Source organism: Lathamus discolor, chromosome 1 (genome assembly GCF_037157495.1).
Source record: "Lathamus discolor isolate bLatDis1 chromosome 1, bLatDis1.hap1, whole genome shotgun sequence".
Lineage (NCBI taxonomy): Eukaryota > Metazoa > Chordata > Aves > Psittaciformes > Psittacidae > Lathamus > Lathamus discolor.
In genome coordinates, this window is record NC_088884.1 from 18,205,999 (window position 1) to 18,225,403 (window position 19,405).

General features: G+C 39.4%; 1 long non-coding RNA gene across 2 annotated transcripts; it reads right to left on the minus strand.

Annotated features, from left to right (window-relative positions):
- Positions 1 to 2,717: 2,717 nt before the first annotated feature.
- On the minus strand, positions 2,718 to 16,274 carry LOC136007053 (uncharacterized). 2 transcript variants are annotated; one of them, XR_010609448.1, is made up of 3 exons: positions 16,171 to 16,274; positions 14,947 to 15,344; positions 2,718 to 3,628 (listed from the first exon to the last, which is right to left on the minus strand). It is a non-coding gene; the product is annotated as an uncharacterized LOC136007053 (long non-coding RNA). The 2 variants fall into 2 exon arrangements; XR_010609444.1 differs by lacking the exon at positions 2,718 to 3,628 and adding an exon at positions 13,057 to 13,479.
- Positions 16,275 to 19,405: the final 3,131 nt, after the last annotated feature.

Below are 19,405 nucleotides of genomic sequence, written 5' to 3' on the forward strand. Positions count from 1 at the left end.
TACCTTAGTTACTGGACTGTTCTTATCTCAGCCCGTGGGAGTTACATGCTTTCGATTCTCCTCTCCATCCCTCCAGGTGTGGGGGGGGGAGGAAGGTGTGTGTGTGTGTGTGAGAGAGAGCGTCTGCGTGGTTCTGAGTTACAGCTGGGCTTAAACCATGACAATCATATAGAACAATAACTGATTTTTTTAAAAGACAAATCCACCAAAGCCAAAAAGAAATAGCTTAAACGCATGTATGCTTTTGTTCAAGTTTCTCAATTTTAAAATGGGGGCATTGTGGATTCGGATGTAATCTATTGGACCTAAAAACAGGATATGTAAGCTACCAAGTTTGGCATTTACTGTGTAATTCAAATTCCCATCAGTGCAAGAGAAGTGATCTTTATGTTAACTCTGGCATACAAAACAAAATAGTAATAAATTGAAAGTGACACCTCTTTTCAGATTAACTGAAAATACGGTACGAGAAAACTCCCACTTCTTCCTAGACTGTGGTAATAAATATTCCTTGTTGACTCTTTATTTTATAGAGTTCCTGTTCGAGATTTATGATTAGTGAAATAATATTATAAACTATGTATATAAGATCATATATTTTTCAGCTTTTTTTAGAGCTGGATGAATATTTTCCCTGAGGGCTTTATTTAAGCCCTTCTAGCAAGGGTATTTATACCACAATAGCAAGGAGAGTGAGGAGAAGTTTCAGAAGCTGTGGGGTTTCTAGAAGGCCACAGGTCTCATAAGATGAACTGGAAAGGAAATGAGAAACGGTTCAGTGTTTCTGTGGTTTTTTTTTTGTTTGTTTGTTTGTTTGTTTGTTTTTAAAGTTGAATTACTATTTATGTTCTCTTTAGAGAAACTTTCTGGTTTGAGAATTGGCATTTTATTAGCAATCTAGAAAAAGAAAAAGAAGTTGCATCTGAAAGTGCTTTTGAAGAGAGTACTCCATTTTCCTCAGGCTTGATCCTAATCACATGTATTTTTTCTCACAGTGCAATTCTCCATCGTAAATATTTTACTTCATGGAACATGATATATCAAGCTAGATGGTGTAATACAGAATTGCATGGAATATACTAGTAGACTGTAATGTTTACTCTACTCACTTAAACAGCAGTTGTACATAGATATACTGCCTTGTTTATCAGTACAGTTTTTTACCACCAGGATTTATCCTGAAAGTATATAGCTGTAGTAATTGTTGTCATGTATTCTAGAGATAAGTTTTGAAACATTTCTAACACTGCCATCATCTGAGACAAGTACTCACAAATTACCATGATTTAGTATGAACTTCTACATAATCAAATTTATCAGTCTCTGAGTTTTTAAACTGTCTGCGTTTTTCAAGCCCTTACGTTTATGTCTGTGTAACATAGATCTCACTGTCTTTGCATACTAATGTAAATCAAACTTCATTAAAATGGTGGTAGATGAGCAGAAAATTATTCTAAGTGAGAAATGACTCTGGTATATACCTACATAACTTTTTTTTTTTGATACATGTGAGGTGTAGAACATGTCAGCACTATCTTAAATTGATGTCTATATTTTCACATGCACCTGCTGCTGAGAATAAACTTCTCTGCCATCTTCCACATGGCATCATACACTATGAAAGCAAATTAATTGTAGTGGTATTAGTAAGCTCGCATGGAAATATATATTAATGTGTATTGCACAATAGGTATATGCTCCCCAAATGTAAGATTGGTGGAAGCCCACCTATTTGAACTTTGGCAAAACTCAGCTATGACCTGTTGCTATTGTTTCCAAGCTGATCTTCTGTCAAACTAATGCTTAGCACTTACACTTCCTGGTGCTATAGCCTGGTCACAATGGGATCATGCAGCAACAGAAAAGAAACTGAGGAAAAAAAACCAAAAAATTCAGACACTTTAAAATTAATTTATTTTATCCTCCTAAGGAAGACCAGACTTCCCAAATTTTAATCTTTCCTGCTGTCCCAAAATATATGTATGACTTTAAAGTCGATGTTGAGAATACTTCTGTGCCTGTTGCTGAAAATCATTGCATTGGTAAGAAGATGGCAGTCATACATTTCTAGCTTGCAGGCCAAGATGTGCAACGCTAAAGTAGAAGCCTGATAACAGCCATGGGCTTAGTAAGATGACAGAGTTTAAAATATTTTGATTTTAAACTACGTACTTCCAGCACAATTTTTTTTGAAAGTGGCAGGAACATATTTGAATAATATATGCTCTGGGATGAACAATATAGCAAAGGAATGGTGGAGAAAATCTGAAAAGAAATAGGGTAGTCTTGTAACTGACATCATGAAGTAACTACTAGATACATTTCCAACTGCATCAAGAGTGTTTTCTAAAGTTTATGAAGTTTGAGGAGCTTCAGTTGCTTTCTCAGGTCAAGGAGATTAGTTTCCCTGTGTTATTCCTACACTTTAGATTTGGTAAGGAAAGGATTCCAGTAAGGGTGGGGAAGGTAACTGCATTGCTTCACATATCTCATGTAGAAAGAGGATTTCTTTCCCCACAAGGATGGGTGGAATTGTGTGGGTTTGGCTGAAGGATTCATCAAAATTGTAAAATTTTGATAGGTGTAGTAATCACATATTTATAAATACAAATGTATGCACTTTTTACTAGGAGTAAAAATATCTTGAAACAAAACTACAAAAGCAATGCAGAAGTAAAAAGACTAAGAAGTTTAATAAATAAGAACAATGCCTGTTTTTAAAATTATGATTCTTACATACAATATATAGAAGGGGTATGGTTTTGGAAAAGTGTTTTCTGCAAAGCCATGCATAAATTTATACAACACACTAAGGAACCCGTGTACATGAATCTCTTGCAGTATTATTACATTGCCATGCCCAAGACTAATCTTTGCTATAAGCACATACTATCTCCCTGTAACTACTACTTCCATGAATAGTCTTACATACAGTCAGCAAACAATATATCAACCAAGCCAGTGTGACTAAGCTGTGTAGTGGATAGAATCTGTATTAATTAATAAGACATAAATTAATGAGTTTCAGGCATATGCATATGTAGTTTTACGATAGCCGTTACATTACCTGTTCATCACTCTCTTCTCACATGGATTGTCGCAGTCACTTGTATCTTGTTTAAAAGTCATGGCAATGCCTTTAGAGTAGGGATTGTGTTCCTGTGTGAACAGTTCAGAGGGACTTTGGTCCTGCTTGTAGTTACAACTGAATTAGAGAGCTGACAACAGTAACACCTCTGCTGAAATGATGGAATGGCTAGTGCTGTATGTAGAGTTCTGCTTAGATTCTTCTGTCTTCAGTATGCAGTTGTCATCAGCCCTGTCTCTTCAGTGATATCTTGCTGTTTGACCTGTAGTTACAATATGGCTGGCCACATGGGAACTGAAGATACGTGGTAAAATTCTGGTCTTGCTGAGTTAGGAGTAAAACTGTGTCTGAAATAAATGGGGCCAAATGTTCACATGACAATCAGAAGCCAAACACAGCACACTTATTCCAGTCACTCCTTGGATCTCTGGGGATTCGTAGTTGGTTCCTTTCCTGTTTGAATGGGGCCAGGTATCTGGGTGTATGTCTCTCTTTTTGGATGAAAAATTGTAAAAGGTGGATTTCCAAAAACTGTGGACACTGCAAAACAGAGATGGTTTCTAGCCTTGTTCAGTCCTCTCAAATGTCACATTCTAGAGTTGACTAATTCCTCGCTTGAAGTATTTAGGTGTTTTCTCCATACTTAGGTTACTGATAGACTATGCTGTAGAGTCTTTTTGTTTTCATGACTCTTTACTATAGACTCAGATTTTAATCTCTGACATTTCCAGGCTTACCTAGTCACTGTTTCCATACTGGAAAGCCACCTGAAGTCAACACCTAATATGAGTTACCATAAATGAAAATCAAAGTGAGCCAGTCATGTAGTCAGTGAGTTTCTTTTGTATGCTAACTTGCCTTCCCTAATTCACAACAGAGAACACTCAAAAGCTAAATAGTACAATTGCATCCAATGAGAGCATGTACATCTACTCTGAGAGGCTGTGCTAATAAATAAACTTCCTTCCCAATGAACTTATCTTATCCTGTGTTCCTACTAAGGAATATATTTATCTTTCTTCTGAAATATGAAAATGAACAGTGGCAGAAGGATGAAAAATCTAAAGCACTGATCCTTAGAATTTTTAGTGTAGTCTAATGCTTTTTCACAACCTTCAACTCAATTATACACCAACAGTATTAACTGCATGAACAAGTCCTCAAAAGAGCTTGTTCAAAAATGTCAAATGATTGTCTTGTCTGTAACACAATAGTACAGTCTAGGAGGAAGTAAAAGCTCTTTTATTCTCCCAGAGTGACAGACACCTAATGTTTACCACTGGTGATTTAGAATTACATTTCTCTTTATGGCAAAATATATATGTCAGCATGCCAACCCCACCCCAGTACTCCATTAGAATTCATGTAAATTTTGGATCCTGGTCTGCCAGCTGCATCTGCTCACATCACATTCCAGTCATGAGCACTGTGAGCTTGTTGGTGATGTAAATGGAATAAGACTATACGATCTGAACCTGTTCCTGTTTCTAGCCAAGAAAGAAATGGGCTAGTCTTGGCCTTTTAATTTACAGGAGCATTCTGGAAAGAAAGACAATGAAAAAATCCCGGTGAACTAAGAATAAATGAATGAACTCATAGGTTAATGATGAGCTGAAGAGGAGTGCTTCTAGAGCTTTTTAAATGCCAAGACAAAAGGGAAAGAAAGACCCTGATGTTGAAAATGGGAGCAAGATGTGAGAAGAGAGATAAAGGAAGAATGAGTCTTGAGAAAGCATGAAGGCGATATAGGGAGGACAGGTGGAAAAGGAGAAAGGAAGTAAAAGGAACCAAGAAAAAATAGAAGAGAACAGAATGAAAAAAAAAAGTGGAAAAAGAGAAATGCAGGCAAAGAGTCAAAATGAGTTGTACAGATGAGAATAGAGAAGTGGAGGAGTAAACAGGGTGAAGAAAAGCTGAACAGGATCATGAGGAAGTCCTAAGGGCCATATGCATTCTGTTTTTAAGGGATAATGCTAAATCAGTATTGCCAAGACTGCACGACAGAGGGGGAAGACAGCTCAAAGACCTGTGCATTGACAGAGTGCAAGAACAACATGTGAACTCTTTGTGGCACATGAGGAGAAAAAAGGCAAAATGTTGGTCCAAACATATGACTTTGGAAGAATATAGACATAGAACTGCCAGAATAATAAATATGACCAGGAACAGTGATTGAAAATACAGCTGAACACTCATGCTTAGTGTTTTATTTCTTCAGTGCACATTTACACATGACTGAAAACTTGGCCAAAGGAATCTAGACTTAGATGACTGAAAAATATTCTGAAATATGTCATTTATTGATATTTTTTATTGCAGAGGAATTGTTTATTTTAGGCAGTAGGGTTTAGATAATAATTTCTGACCCTCTGCCTTTGTGGAGTGGCTGCCACCATCTTAACTTGAACGTTTCCTTTGATCTCCAGAGTGGCCTTTACTATGAAAGAGTTTACCAACATGAGAACAGAGGCTGACAACTAATCCCTTTAATCCATCCCAAACCTAAACTTCAGTGACTGAACTTGCAACCTTCTTTTGCCATGGACAAAAGCTACTTGTCAAGTTTGGCCATACTTACGACCTGTTAAAGGTCTGCTGACAGACACTTTTCCAATTCTTCTGCCATTCCTTGTGATTAGGTTTTATTCCTCTGTGAAGAGGAAATCTCCATGATGAGACAGCAAAGAAAGACAGAAGCTTAATAATAACCTTTGGTATAATGTACACATACTGCGAAATGCTTGCCTGGTAATTTTGCAAGCTTGTTCAGGCAGAGTGCAGCAGTATGCCAGTATGGAGAACACACAAAATAGATAGTAATTTTAAATTACTTGCTTATGGTTCCAGCAGTTGCTTATTTTTATTTTCCTATGTGTTATCAAGACTATGGCAAAGAAATGCTAGGAAATTGCTTAAGAAATAAAGAACAACCTGAATGAAAGATTGACAGACAGCTTGAGAGGAAAGTGTGAGCCCAGCTGTGGAAAGAACGGTACAAGTAGGACTAATTTTGAAAGGTGACAGCTGTGGTAAAGAAAAAGGGACCTTTTGAAAAATTATGCTGAGGCAGTGCTCCAACTGTGGCTCAGAGAGAAGTATGTTACCTACTGAATTATAAGCAACACCTTGTTCATCATGCTGTTTAAAGATGGGATTTTCTCTTTGTACTGTGAACAAAGGGAACAGAAGCCTTCCAATAAAAAAGATGTTGCCCTTCAAATGAATTGCCATTGTTAGCCTGTGTTAAAATGGTCCAAGGCATACATTTCTTTAAAGAGTGTATAACTTAAAAATTCATTATATTATGTGTATAAAATTACTGTGGAATTTGAATTTATATTAGCCACCCAGAGTGAAATGAGATGTCGAGGCCGTCCTAGAAATACAGAAGGGAAAGGAAAGGGTGTAGCTGCAATGGAGAGCTTAGGAAAGGAGAGGTTGAGTAGATGGACTTGTGGCCTTTGCCATCACATGAGGGAAAAGGGTTCAGAAGAAGCTGTCATCTGCTTCATCCCATTTCATCCTCTGTTGTCTGCATCTCTGATCTGTTGAAAACAGCTGATAAGGTAGTTGCATTTGGTACTCTGAAGTAATCTCTTGCCTTAAGTGTCTGCCTGACTTTAAGTGGTGAGCAAGTCCAACATACATAACATGCTCATGAATCCTCATCTTAATATATTTTGAGTCTGTGGAAAATTATACGTAAACAAGGCTCAGAATGGGCTCTTACATGACAATATAGAAGCCGTTTCATATATGTAAGCTAGAAGACTTCACATGTACTGCAGAGAAATCTGCTCCATATGTAAAATTGTACATTAGTATTTTGAATACTGCTTGTAGCACATAAAAGTGCATTTTATAAAATAATGTAGCTACTGGCTTATTTTAAACGCAGTGTGTTTTTCGTCCGTTAGGTTTTTGTAAGATACTTTTTCTATTAATATGATATTCAGCCAGTGGGAACTTGAATTTTCTACAGATTTCTCAAAGTATTGTCACAATTCTTTATTTTGATTTTATTGGTAATCATGTTAGCTATATTTATGGTTATGCTGATTCTTTAATCCAATATGTACTGATATTGAATTGCTACCGCAGAAGACAAAAATTAAATAGATAAAATTGCTTCTTTGGATGACTGTATAAACCATCTATGTTCAAAAAAGACATCACAGATACCCAGACTTTAGCTCTTATGCATAAAGAATTACAAAGATGCTGGATTCTCAGAAAATCCTTGTCCAAGGATTACCAAACATTAGAGGTTTTAAATTCAGACTATACGCTGCATGGTGCTTAGTACGCAGACCTAGTTACTGAGTAGCAAATTGAGTGTAGGGCTGCTGGAACAGAAATATTTTGTAATAATAATGTTATAATTAAATATTAATAATGAAGAAGTTTAAAAACTTCTCATCTTCCCACAAAACTTCTCTGTATTTACAGATGGTTAAGCTATAACCCTTTTTTTTTTTTTCTACTACTATTGCATACTTATGCTGAAAATTGTTACTTGCCACCAGAGAGAAATATTTTAGTAATGGACTAATTATGGATAACCTGTCCTTATTTAATACACCATTTAACTAAGTTCAGAGTGTTGGGGGAAGCTGTGCAGAACATAGAGTCATAGAACGGTTTTGGCTGGAAGAGACCTTGAAGATCATCTAGTCCCAGATACCCTGCCATGGGCAGGGACACCTGCCACTAGACCAGGTTGCAAGTCTTTCAGCTTGTCTTCACAGGAGAGGTGCTCCAGCACTCAGAGCAACTTTGTGGCCTCGTCCGGACTTGCTACAGCAGGTTCATGCACCTCTTGTGTTTGGGGCCCCAGAGCTGGATGCAGTACTCCAGGTACGGTCTCGTGATAGCAGAGTAGTGGAGGAGAATCACCTCCTTAGACCTGCTGGTCCCACTTCTTTTGATGCAACCCAGTATATGGTTGACTTTTGGGCTACAGACCCACACTGCTGGGTCATGTTGATCTTCTTTAAACCAACACCCCCTGTTCTTTCTCGTCAGGGCTGCTCCTAATCAGTTATTTGCACAGCCTGTATTTGTGCTTGGGATTGCCCTGACCCACATGGAGAACCTTGCACTTAGCCTTGATGAGATATGAGCCCATCTTTCAAGCCTGTCAAGGTCCCTCTGGATGGCATCCCTTACCTCTATCATGTTGGCTGCACCACACAGCTTGGAGTCATTGGCAAACTTGCTGAGGGTGCACTCAATCCCACTCTCCTGTTGCTGACAAAGATATTAAACAACACTGGTCCCAGTACTGACACTGAAGAACACCACTCCCCACTGGTCTCCACTTGGACATCAAGCCATTTACCGCAACTCTATTTTTTTCAGACCTTTCAGCCAATTCTTTATCCACTGAGTGGTCCATGCATCAAATCCATGCCTCTCCAGTTCAGAGACAGGGGTGTCATGCAGAACAGTGTCAAATGCTTTGCACAAGTCTGGGTTAACGATGTCGGTTAACGATGTCAGTCACTCTTCACTTATCCACTAATGTAACCCTGTCATATGCCACCAGATTTGTCAGGCACGATTTGCCCTTAGTAGAGCAATTTTGACTATCATCAATCACCTTATTTTCCATGTGCCTCACCATAGTTTTCAGAAGGAACTTCTTCATGGTCTTGCCAGGCACTGACGTGAGACCAACCACGCTGTAGCTCCCCAGATTTTCCTTTATTCCCTTTTTAAAAAATAGTGTTATATTTCCCTTTTTCCAGTCAGTGGGAACTTCACTGGACTGCCATGATTTCTCAAATATGATGGATCATATCTTAGCCACTTCATCCACCAGTTCCTTCAGGACTTGTGGATGTCTCTTGTCATGTTCCACAGGCTTGTGCACCTTCAGGTTCTTTAGATGGTCTTGGACCTACAACAGGTGTTCATTCTTTCAGTCCCTGCCTTTATGTTCTGTGACTGGGAATCATAGAATCATAGAATAGTTAGGGTTGGAAAGGACCTCAAGATCATCCAGTTCCAACCACCCTGCCATGGGCAGGGACACCTCACACTAAACCATGCCACACAAGGCTTCATCCAACCTGGCTTTGAACACCGCCAGGGATGGAGCATATACAACTTCCCTGGGCAACCCATTCCAGTGCCTCACCACCCTAACAGGAAAGAATTTCTTCCTTATATCCAACCTGAACTTCACCTGTTTAAGTTTGAACTCATTACCCCTTGTCCTGTCACTACAGTCCCCAATGAAGAGTCCACATCCCCAGCATCCCTATAGGCCCCCTTCAGATACTGGAAGGCTGCTGTGAGGTCTCCTCGCAGCCTTCTCTTCTTCAGGCTGAACAGCCCCAACTTCCTCAGCCTGTCTTCATACGGGAGGTGCTCCAGTCCCCTGATCATCCTCGTGGCCCTCCTCTGGACTTGTTCCAGCAGTTCCATGTCCTTTTTATGTTGAGGACACCAGAACTGCACACAATACTCCAAGTGAGATCTCACAAGAGCAGAGTAGAGGGGCAGGATCACGCTCCTTTTGATGCAGCCCAGGATGCTGTTAGCTTTTTGGGCTGCAAGCGCACACTGAAGCCAGCTCATGTTCATTTTCTCATTGACCAGCACCCCCAAGTCTTTCTCCGCAGGGCTGCTCTGAATCTCTTCTTTGCCCATCCTGTAGCTGTGCCTGGGATTGCTCCGACTTGGGCAGTGTTTCTGGAGTACTTGCAGGTGAAGACTGAGGAAAAAAGTCCTTGCGTACCTTGGCTTTCTCCATGTGCTGGGTAACCAGATCTCCCATTTCCTTTTGGGAAGGAAGGCCCGTAATTTTTCTAGTCTTCCTTCTATTATCGATGTATCTATAGAAGCTTTTCTTGTTGCCCTTGATGTCCCTGGCCAGATTTAATTCTATCAGGACTTTAACTTTTCTAACCTGATCCCTGGCAGCTCAATTTCTTTGCTTTCCTCTCAGGCTAGCTGTCCTTGCTTCAACATTTTGTATGCTTCAGTGGTGTTGCATATGTCTATAAAATATTGGAAAGTCATAGATGACACTGTAGGAGGGAGTTCAAATAGAGATCATGAGATCGAAAGTTTGTGCTATGTTTAAACATCCTCTAGAACAACACTAGAGATTGGGTTCCACTTGAATTCATTCAGTGTTAGATTTAGACACCAACGTATGAATTTCTGTGTGTCAGCGGATATCTTGGTAGAGAGCTTTATTGAGTTGTCTCAATGCAGATTGCTTTCACTATTTGAGACATCATATGGCTTTTTGCCTGGCTTCTGCAGATTCTCTGGAGAGGATGACATCCTATAGGTTCTGGGGTACATTGCCAGACCTTAGAGAATTTCTCATCTACTCTGTGACATGTCAAAGAACACTAAATGCTTGCCTTTAGACAACTGAATTGAACTTCTGGGGCTGATCGGCTGAATTGTTCTTCAGAAACCACTGCCAGCATCAACTGTAAGGGGAGGTTACACACTTATGATACATGTAGATACCTGTATGCAGAAACATACATTTAGTTGTTTCATTTTTCAACACATAGTACCCTTCATGTCAAAGATGACAGGGGGACAGAAATCTGTAATGTAACCTGTTACAGCTGCCGGTGATTTGGGGAAAATCTGCAGACTGAAAGACTCGTATTAAAGCACACCTACTGAAGGACTTGTTGGTAAGACTGTTTTGAGCTATGTCTGCTGAGATAAATCCGTGACAGCTGCTTCTTTTATAGGTTACCTGTCCTGGTCTAAATAATAATAATGGCAGCTCTCTGCTCTGTGTGTATTGTTTGTTCTTGGGTAGTTTCAGATGGCGATGTTGATGATGCAGCAAATTATTACATAGTCTAAGTCAATGCAAACAGAAATAGACATTTAGACCCCTGTATGAAATACAAGTTATAATTTTTATGACAAAACTGAGATTAATTTCAGTTAAGTTGTAAATATATAGTGCAGATCTCTATTGCCTAGCTAGTCGCCTCAGGTTCCTTTCAGAGTCAGCAAAGAGTAATAGTGAGCCCTGAGGTGCAATTCATCTAATCCTACTGTTGACATCTAAAATTAATAATATTCTGGAATTGCCTATAGGTCTTTGTGAGCTATAAAGAGAACATAAAACAATTAATTCAAAAATAGGCATCTATATTTCAAATGGTTGAAATTCATTGAAATGAAATAATCTGCAACAGCTTTCCTCTTTCAAGGGTGTTTCCACATTGGGAAGAATGCTAGAGACAATACTCTCTTTTTCCACAAGATTTAGTATTGTTTAGTAGGCTTATGTTTGTTTCTTCAATATGCAGACACCTTTAGGGTTTATACAGAGAATTAAATAAATTGTAATTTGCTCTTGAGAGCAAAGCACATTTTTGGCTTGACAGGGATAGAAAACAAGAGGAGTTATCGGGTCAGAATTAACCTGTTACTGGAACCAGAGTGTCCCTGCTGCGTCATAGTGAAGAGGAAAACTGAATCATCCATTGAAATAGAGCTTAAAACTGTGGCAGTCTTTCAGAAATACTTATCAAGGGGTTTGTGTCTGCTGGTACTATACACCATTGACCTTGGTAATATGGTACTTTACTGATTTTTCTACTTTAAAAACAATGTAGTCTATACTATTTCTATTTTATTCTAATGAAGACATAAATCTTTGTCCCAGCATAATGTAGCAAAATGAAGTTTGAGTAACTGAACTTCCTGGGGCAGAACACTTTATTTCTATAAAGTGTTCATTCAGTTTTGAACAGCAACATATTTTCTCTCAGATATGACACATGTAATTTTATTTTTGGTGTTTATACATTGTCTGTTCTTTTGACAAGTAGCAGACAATGTATACTAAACTATGCTATTATGTTGTAAAAAAGTTGCCAACTGCATATTTATAGAGACAAAGAACTTTGGATTAATTAGACCGTATTTTCTATTTCACACAAAATTCTCAGAATGAAGCTGTGAGAGATTCATTGCAATGGGATTAAAGTGGTGCCGGTTTGCTGTTTTTGGAGATGAGCAGCCGCTGTTCTTGTAGAACAAGTGCAGTAGGTTAGTAACTGGCTCAATGATACATTTATGTCACTGTTTGCTCTTTAAAGGGAAGATTTATGCTGAAAAAATGACTGCAAAGGACAAAATGATGGGTTCTGTCCTTGCTGGTATACAATAAGTCTTCAGTAGATGTGCTTAAGATTTTCTAATTGGCATGCCTACAAACTTCCCTGGTTATCTTTTTTTTCACTTATTATAAACTGTAATAACAGTTCTACTGACCGGTAAATGTCTTCAGGCATAGTCTCATTAATTTTAAATTCTGAAACAATAAAGATGGGTGAAACCTATTGATTAATTTATCTGTAACTACCTGGGACATTAAATATGAGTTTTTTAAGATTCCTGAGGATGTAGAATCTAATTTAGCTCCTCTTCACTGTGTTTTGATTTCAAAGTCTAATAGCAGTAAACTTAGCTTTTCTATGGAATGTGCAGGTGTAACACGGAAGATACAGAAGGAACAGACCTGAGGAAGAAGAAAATACCATTTTCAAACAGTTTTCACAGAGGAGCTGTAGTTCTATATGTACCTGGCATGTGAGTGGCTGTTTGATATCAGGATTGCATTCAGATGCAGCAAGCTTCAGTCTGGTTTGTTTTCACAGTATACAGGAACTCCTTTTTCACAGTGCATTGTGTAACCTGCGTTCATCTGTTCATGTGCAACGCCTCAGGCTTATTCAGTAGCACAGGCTTTTTTAAGTTGAATTTTTATTCTTGCCTCTTAGTATTCTCAGCATTTCTTCAGACATAAAATAGTGCTCTTTTGACCAAAATCTGTTTTTTGATGTCAGTGCAGTTCAATATCTAGGCCCTTTTAGGAGTTGCAACAGAAGTGGCCTATATTCTTCCACCTAACAAAATTTTCATGAAAATGAAGATGTGAGACAAAATCTACTACATAATGTGAAGAAAATAACTTTAAGGCATAGGGATCTCATAAAAAGGGGAAGGAGGTGAACAATAAGTGAGAAAACAATTTATACACAAAGGTTGAGTTGGAGGTAACAGAGGAATAATCAGAAAACAAATGTAGATTCCAGTTGTTTAAGCGAAAAAAAAAAATAGAAAGAAAAATTAAGAGTCAGAAAATTGCTGAGTTACTTTAAATAACACTAGGCTACACTGTTCTGAAAGGAAACAGCAAAATACTAAGATAACCCTGAGAAGGTGTAGTAGTTGGAAAAGAGAAAGGGGAGAAACTAAGAAGACAGGTTAGTCTGTCTCTTTGTTTCCTGCTCAGAGGCAACAGTCCATATGGTGCACATTTTTCCATCTTGCTGCAGTTCATAGCCTGTTGAGGACCCACTTTTAGGGGGATCAGCATCTGGAGTGAACTGTTGAGAATTATGGGATATTTTTATGTCATTATGTAATACCATAAAATCATTTTGAGGTAGGCAGGGAAAGTTTCACCATGGATAAGCAGAAACTGAGGGAAGCAGATAGGAATACTTCCAGCAAACATGCAATGCAGATAATAAAAAAAGATTAGAAAGAGGAATTAAAAGGAAAGACAAGGGGAGCAGAGGCTAGAGCCAACTCCATTCAGTCTGCTTTTTAAAAGATGTGAAAAGGTGTAAGTTTTTTTGGTGTTGGGTTTATTTTTTTATTTTTTTCCAGTGGGCTGCTGTAAGAAGCGAAGGAATATTTCAACCTTTTGAAGAAATCATCAGTATCTATTTTGCTAAGAAATTGCATTCCAGTATGGTGAACAGTGTCTTGTCTAGTTATCATTGCTTTGTCATTTCTCTACTGTATTGTATTAATGGGTTTTAAGTATAAGGAGATTTTAAATAACAAAATCAGTAGTAGGGCACCCAACAGCAAATTGCATCCATATGCAGAATTGGTTGGGATACTCAAAGAGCGGGTACAGCTTCTGGAGGAAATATGGCAAAGAATAACTGTACATGGAGGGAGATGCTTGTTCATGATTGTATTGGGTTGGATTTACATGGCAAGGTTTTGCTAGAAGGGGCTCTGCGAGGTTGGCTTCTGTGAGAAGACACCAGAAGCTACTGTCACGCTGGACAAAGCCAGTTGCAGCCAGCTTCAAGATGGACCCACTGCTGGCCAAAGCTGGCTGAAATCAGCAATGCTGACAGTGCCTCTGTGATAACGTGTTTAAGAAAGGGTAAAAATCACTACACAACAACAGTTGAGAGAGAGGGGATAAAATGTGAGAGAAACAACTATGCAGACCCCAAGGTCAGTGAAAAAGGAGGTGGAAGAGGTGCTTCAGGCACTGGAGCAAATTCCCCTGAAGCCCATGAATCAGACCATGATGAGGCAGCTTGTGCCCCTATAGCCCATAGAAGTCCATGGTGAAGCAGATATCCACCTGCAGCCTGTGGAGGACCCCACACTGGAGCAGGGGGATGTGCCCTGAATAGAGTTGCAGCCCATGAAAAGCCCACACTTCAGCAAGCTTTCTGGCAGGGTCTGTGACCCTGTGGGGGATCCACAGTGAAGCAGTCCTTTCCTGAAGGATTGTTCTCCTTGGAATAGACCCATGCTGGAGAAGTTCAAGAATTGCAGTCTGTGGGAAGAACTCACATCGTAGAAGTTTGTGAAGGACTGTCTCCCATGAGAGTGAATCCATGCTGGAGCAGGGGAAGTGTGTGAAGAGGAAGGAGAGGCAGAGATAAAGCATTATGAACTGACTGCAACCCCATTTCCCTTCCCCTTGTACTAGTTAGAAAGGAAGGAGAAAGAGGAGATGGGAGTGAAGTTGATCCTAGGAAGAAGGAGGTGTGGGGGAAGGTGTATTTTAGACTTGTTCTTATTTCTCATTAACCTACCTTGATTAATTGGCAGTAAATTAAATTAATTTTCTGCAAGTCAAGTCTGTTTTGCCCATGACGGTAACTGGTGAGTGATCTTCCAGTGCTTATCTTGCCCCATGAATTTTTTGTTGTATTTTCTCCTGCTGTCACAGTGATGAAGGGAGGTAGTAGAGCAGCTGTGGTGGGCACCTGTCAGCCAGCAAAGGTCAACCCACCACAGTGATACAGGCAGAACATCCTCAGGGTTGATTTAAGGCTGCAGAATGAATGCCCAGTCTGTGTTCCTTTGATCTTGTTTCCTCTCTGGTAAATGCATAGCAGGAGTATCAAAAGAGAACCAAACGAACAAACAAGAAAGCCCACTCTTCTGTAATAAGTCAGTCTGCAAGAGAAGATGAAGGAGAAAACACCTCCTCCAAAACAGATACTTGTTACATGATTTAATTCTCTACATAAAAGTGCTTAAATACTCTGACAAAGGCTACATGAGAATGAAAGGAATAGTTGGACTAAGGTTATGAATTTGCTCTTATCTCACCCAGAGGGAAAAAAAAGCCAGCAATGGTTTGTGACTCTGTATATGGATTATGAAAAGGCTATGGAAGGAGCCTGTGTGTCAAAACTACTTATGCTCCTTGTTTACAGGGCTAGTCCCACACCAGACATAGCTAGACAGCACAACTACAGTAGTGATATTTCCAGATGCAGGAATTCAGTAGCTTCAAGCTCTAAGGCAAATGGCTGCAAGAAAAGGTCCTTTCAGCAGATATTTGATTTTACTAACCTTGAGCTTCACCAAACACACATGTTGCTTTTCAATATTGCAAGCTGGAAGATTTACAATAATAAGGAATTTATTATTTCCTTATATTCCACTATATAAGGAATATATATCCACTATTGTCGTGGTTTAAGTCCAGTCAGTAACTCAGAGCCATGTAGTCGCTTGCTCACTCCACCCCTTCCTCCCCACCCTGGCTCTCGGAGGGATGGAGAGGAGAATCAAAAGAATATTAGTCCCACAGGTTGAGATAAGAACAGTCAAGTAACTAAGGTATAACACAAATCACTACTGCTGCCACCAATAATAATAACAATAAGGGAAATAACAAGGGAAGAGAATACAACCGCTCACCACCCACCAACCGTTACTCAGCCTGACACGAGCAGTGATCTAGCCCTTCCGGGTAATTCCCCCCAGTTTATATACTGGGCATGACATGCTGTGGTATGGAATACCTCTTTGATTAGTTTGGGTCAGGTGTCCTGTTTCTGTTTCCTCCTGGCTTCCCCTCCTTCCTGGCAGACCATGAGAGTCAGAAAGTCCTTGGTCAGAATAAACATTACTGAGCATCAACTTAACACATCGGTGTTATCAGCACTGTTCCCAGGCTGCAAGTCAAAAACACAGCACTGCACCAGCTACTAAGAAGGAGAAAAATGACTGCTACTGCTGAATCCAGGACAATGATAATCTTTCTGTGTCTACAGCACTGCTATACCTGAGAACTAAATCTTAATGCCTCTTTATAGACATAAATAGCAAAAAGTTTGCTTTTGCTGTTGTTAATTTTTTTTTTGGTGGATGTTTTGTTTTGTTGGGTTTTTTGCTAAGGTTGCATGTTTAACTGCTCTGTATCAATATTAGACTACTGCTACTGCTGAACCCAGGGCAGCTATGTATTATAAATATAACATATATAATATACATATGTCCTATGATATATATCCACTATGCATTCCACTTATATTCCTCTAATAAGGAAATAAATTTCATTTATTGCATTATGAGTTAGGTATGATGTAGCTAACATTACCTTTTTCCCCACTTCCTGCTGAATAAAGTTAAATAATATTGTAATTTTTAGCCTATTTTAAGTCTTACAACTGTGTACTGGTCATTACGGTCAATGTGTTATCTGTTTTGATCAAGTGGAACTAACAATCTGTCGTGGTTTAAACCAATCCACACAGGTCGTCCACTCACCCCCCCCCCCCCCCCCCCACTGACCCTCCCCACTCCCGGAGGGATGGGGAGGAGAATCAGGAGAATGTAACTCCCACGGGTTGAGATAAGAACAGCCCAGTAACTAAGGTATAACACAAATCACTGCTGCTGCCACCAATGATAATATTGATAAGAGAAAATAACAAGAGAATACGATACCACCGCCGAACGAGTTCGACCCCCCTGAAGAGAGAGAGCCTCCCCTTCCGGGTAACTCCCAGTTACCTCCCTGGGCATGACGTGCTGTGGTATGGAATACCTCTTTGGCTAGTTTGGGTCAGGTGTCCTGCCTCTGCTTCCTCCCGGCCTCCCTTGTCCCCAGCAGAGCATGAGACTCACAGAGTCCTTGGCCAGAATAAACATTACTTAGCAACAATTAAAAACAATCGGTGTTATCAGCTCTCTGCCCAGGCTGGAAGTCAAAACACAGAGCTTGCACCAGTTACTAAGAAGGAGCAAAACGGCTCCTGGTAAACCCAGGACACAATCTCCTTGTGCTACCTCAGTACTAAGAGCTAGTTCAAAGCTTATGTTCCCTTAAAGATTTCTGAGAGCTGGTATTTAATAAAAATTATGGGGTTTTTTTTTCATCATAGGATTTAAATGAATCTTGTTTTCTTCCTTAGCTTCCCCTTATTGTTTTGTTCTTATGCAGAAAGTGTTTATCATAACGGTTTAACAATAAAAGTGTTTTACAGTAAGCAGGATTGGCTTCATGCTAAGTAGGTTTTATTCCCTTATATTAGCTTTTGGAAGCTAGAACAAACACATCAGTGATTTTATGTCATTCTCTGCAAGACAGGAAAGAAATGTGCAATTAACACTACAAGCAGCTATAAAAGCTTCTCTCCTAAAAAGAAAACAAAGTAATAAACCTAGAAGCTCAATTTCTTACAAACTAAAGCACTTTCAGTTTACATATATGCTGACATAATTTTTAATAATTAAAATGATTCTGAAGTTGTTGCTATGAACAACTCCAGAATATAATATTGTGATACTACTGTACCTTTCATGCTTCATACAGTAATGAAAAGAGAGATAGCCCAATATTACTTTTACAGTCACAGATGGATCGAAGTTGCTTTATGCCTCTTCTCCTTCCAAATTCAGTATATTCTAGTTAAATGTGAGTAGCACATAGAAGCCTTGATAGGATTTTCTGCATTGTCGAGTTAATGAATTTCCACTAAGATTTTCAGAATGTTTTTTAGTGAAGACTTGGGATATGAAGAATCCACTAAATAATTAGTGAAGATAATTAATTACTGTATGAAGTCAAAACTGCAATCCAAAGTTATAAAGCACCTCAACACCAGAAACAAACTCTTTAGCAGAAATATTTCTTTTAGTGTCTGTATTGTTCTGCACAAATACGATATTTGAAATGAATACTAGAATTCAAGGTGGCTCCTTATACAGATGTTCCCTTTTAATAACATGAGGAAATGAAAGTTTTCTTTTTTTTCCCCACCTATGAGCTCTGCTTAACAGTTACAAATGATTCACTGAAATACAGTGGCATGTTCCATATGCACAAGGAGAACAGCATGCTGCAAATGCAGATATTATCATCTGAAAAGAGGAAAAATACCAATGCTTGTAAGTAAAAGCTACAGTGATAATGCTGCAGGTGACAGAAAACATGTTGTACCAATCAAAGGCATATTGGGACCAAGGCTCTGTGCAAAAAGAAGGACACCAGTGGACTTTCAAGAAATGATCAGGAAGGCTTGAACATCAGATGCTCTGTGTGGGAAACAGATTGAGAAAAAGGTGGAGAGATATTAACAAAGCACAGGCCATAGTGTTGCGATTGCTGGCTGTATTGAGGGTATTCTCACAACACCTGGGTGGCAATAGATATCTTCTAAATAAGCGATGTTCCAGAAGGAATGAGATTCCTACAAAAAAAAGGGAACCCCGATAAGTCAAATAAATATGAAGAGAAGATACACTGTTGGGGGAGGGGGGCATCATTCCATCCCAACACACCCAGTCAGTTGCCAACACCTATAATAAATGCTTGGAACAATGTACATACATTCCGGCTGCTCCAGCCAATGAGCCGGCTTCAATTGGAGCTTGGCTCAGATGCCTCTATTACAAACGCCCATAGCATGGGGAACAAACAAGAGGAATTAGAGATGTGTGCACATCTACGGGGGTATGATATCATAGGCATCACAGAAACATGGTGGGATGGCTCCCATGACTGGAGTGTTGGAATGGAAGGTTACAGGCTCTTTAGAAAAGACAGGCCCGGCAGGTGGGGAGGGGGAGCTGCCCTTTATGTTAGGGATAGGCTGGAGAGTATGGAACTCTGTCTGGGGGCAGGTGAGCAGTTTACAGAGAGTTTGTGGGTCAGGGTTAAAGGGAAAACAACCGTGGGAGACATTACTGTAGGGATCTGTTACAGGCCGCCTGATCAAGGAGAACCTGTGGATGAAGCACTCTACAGACAGA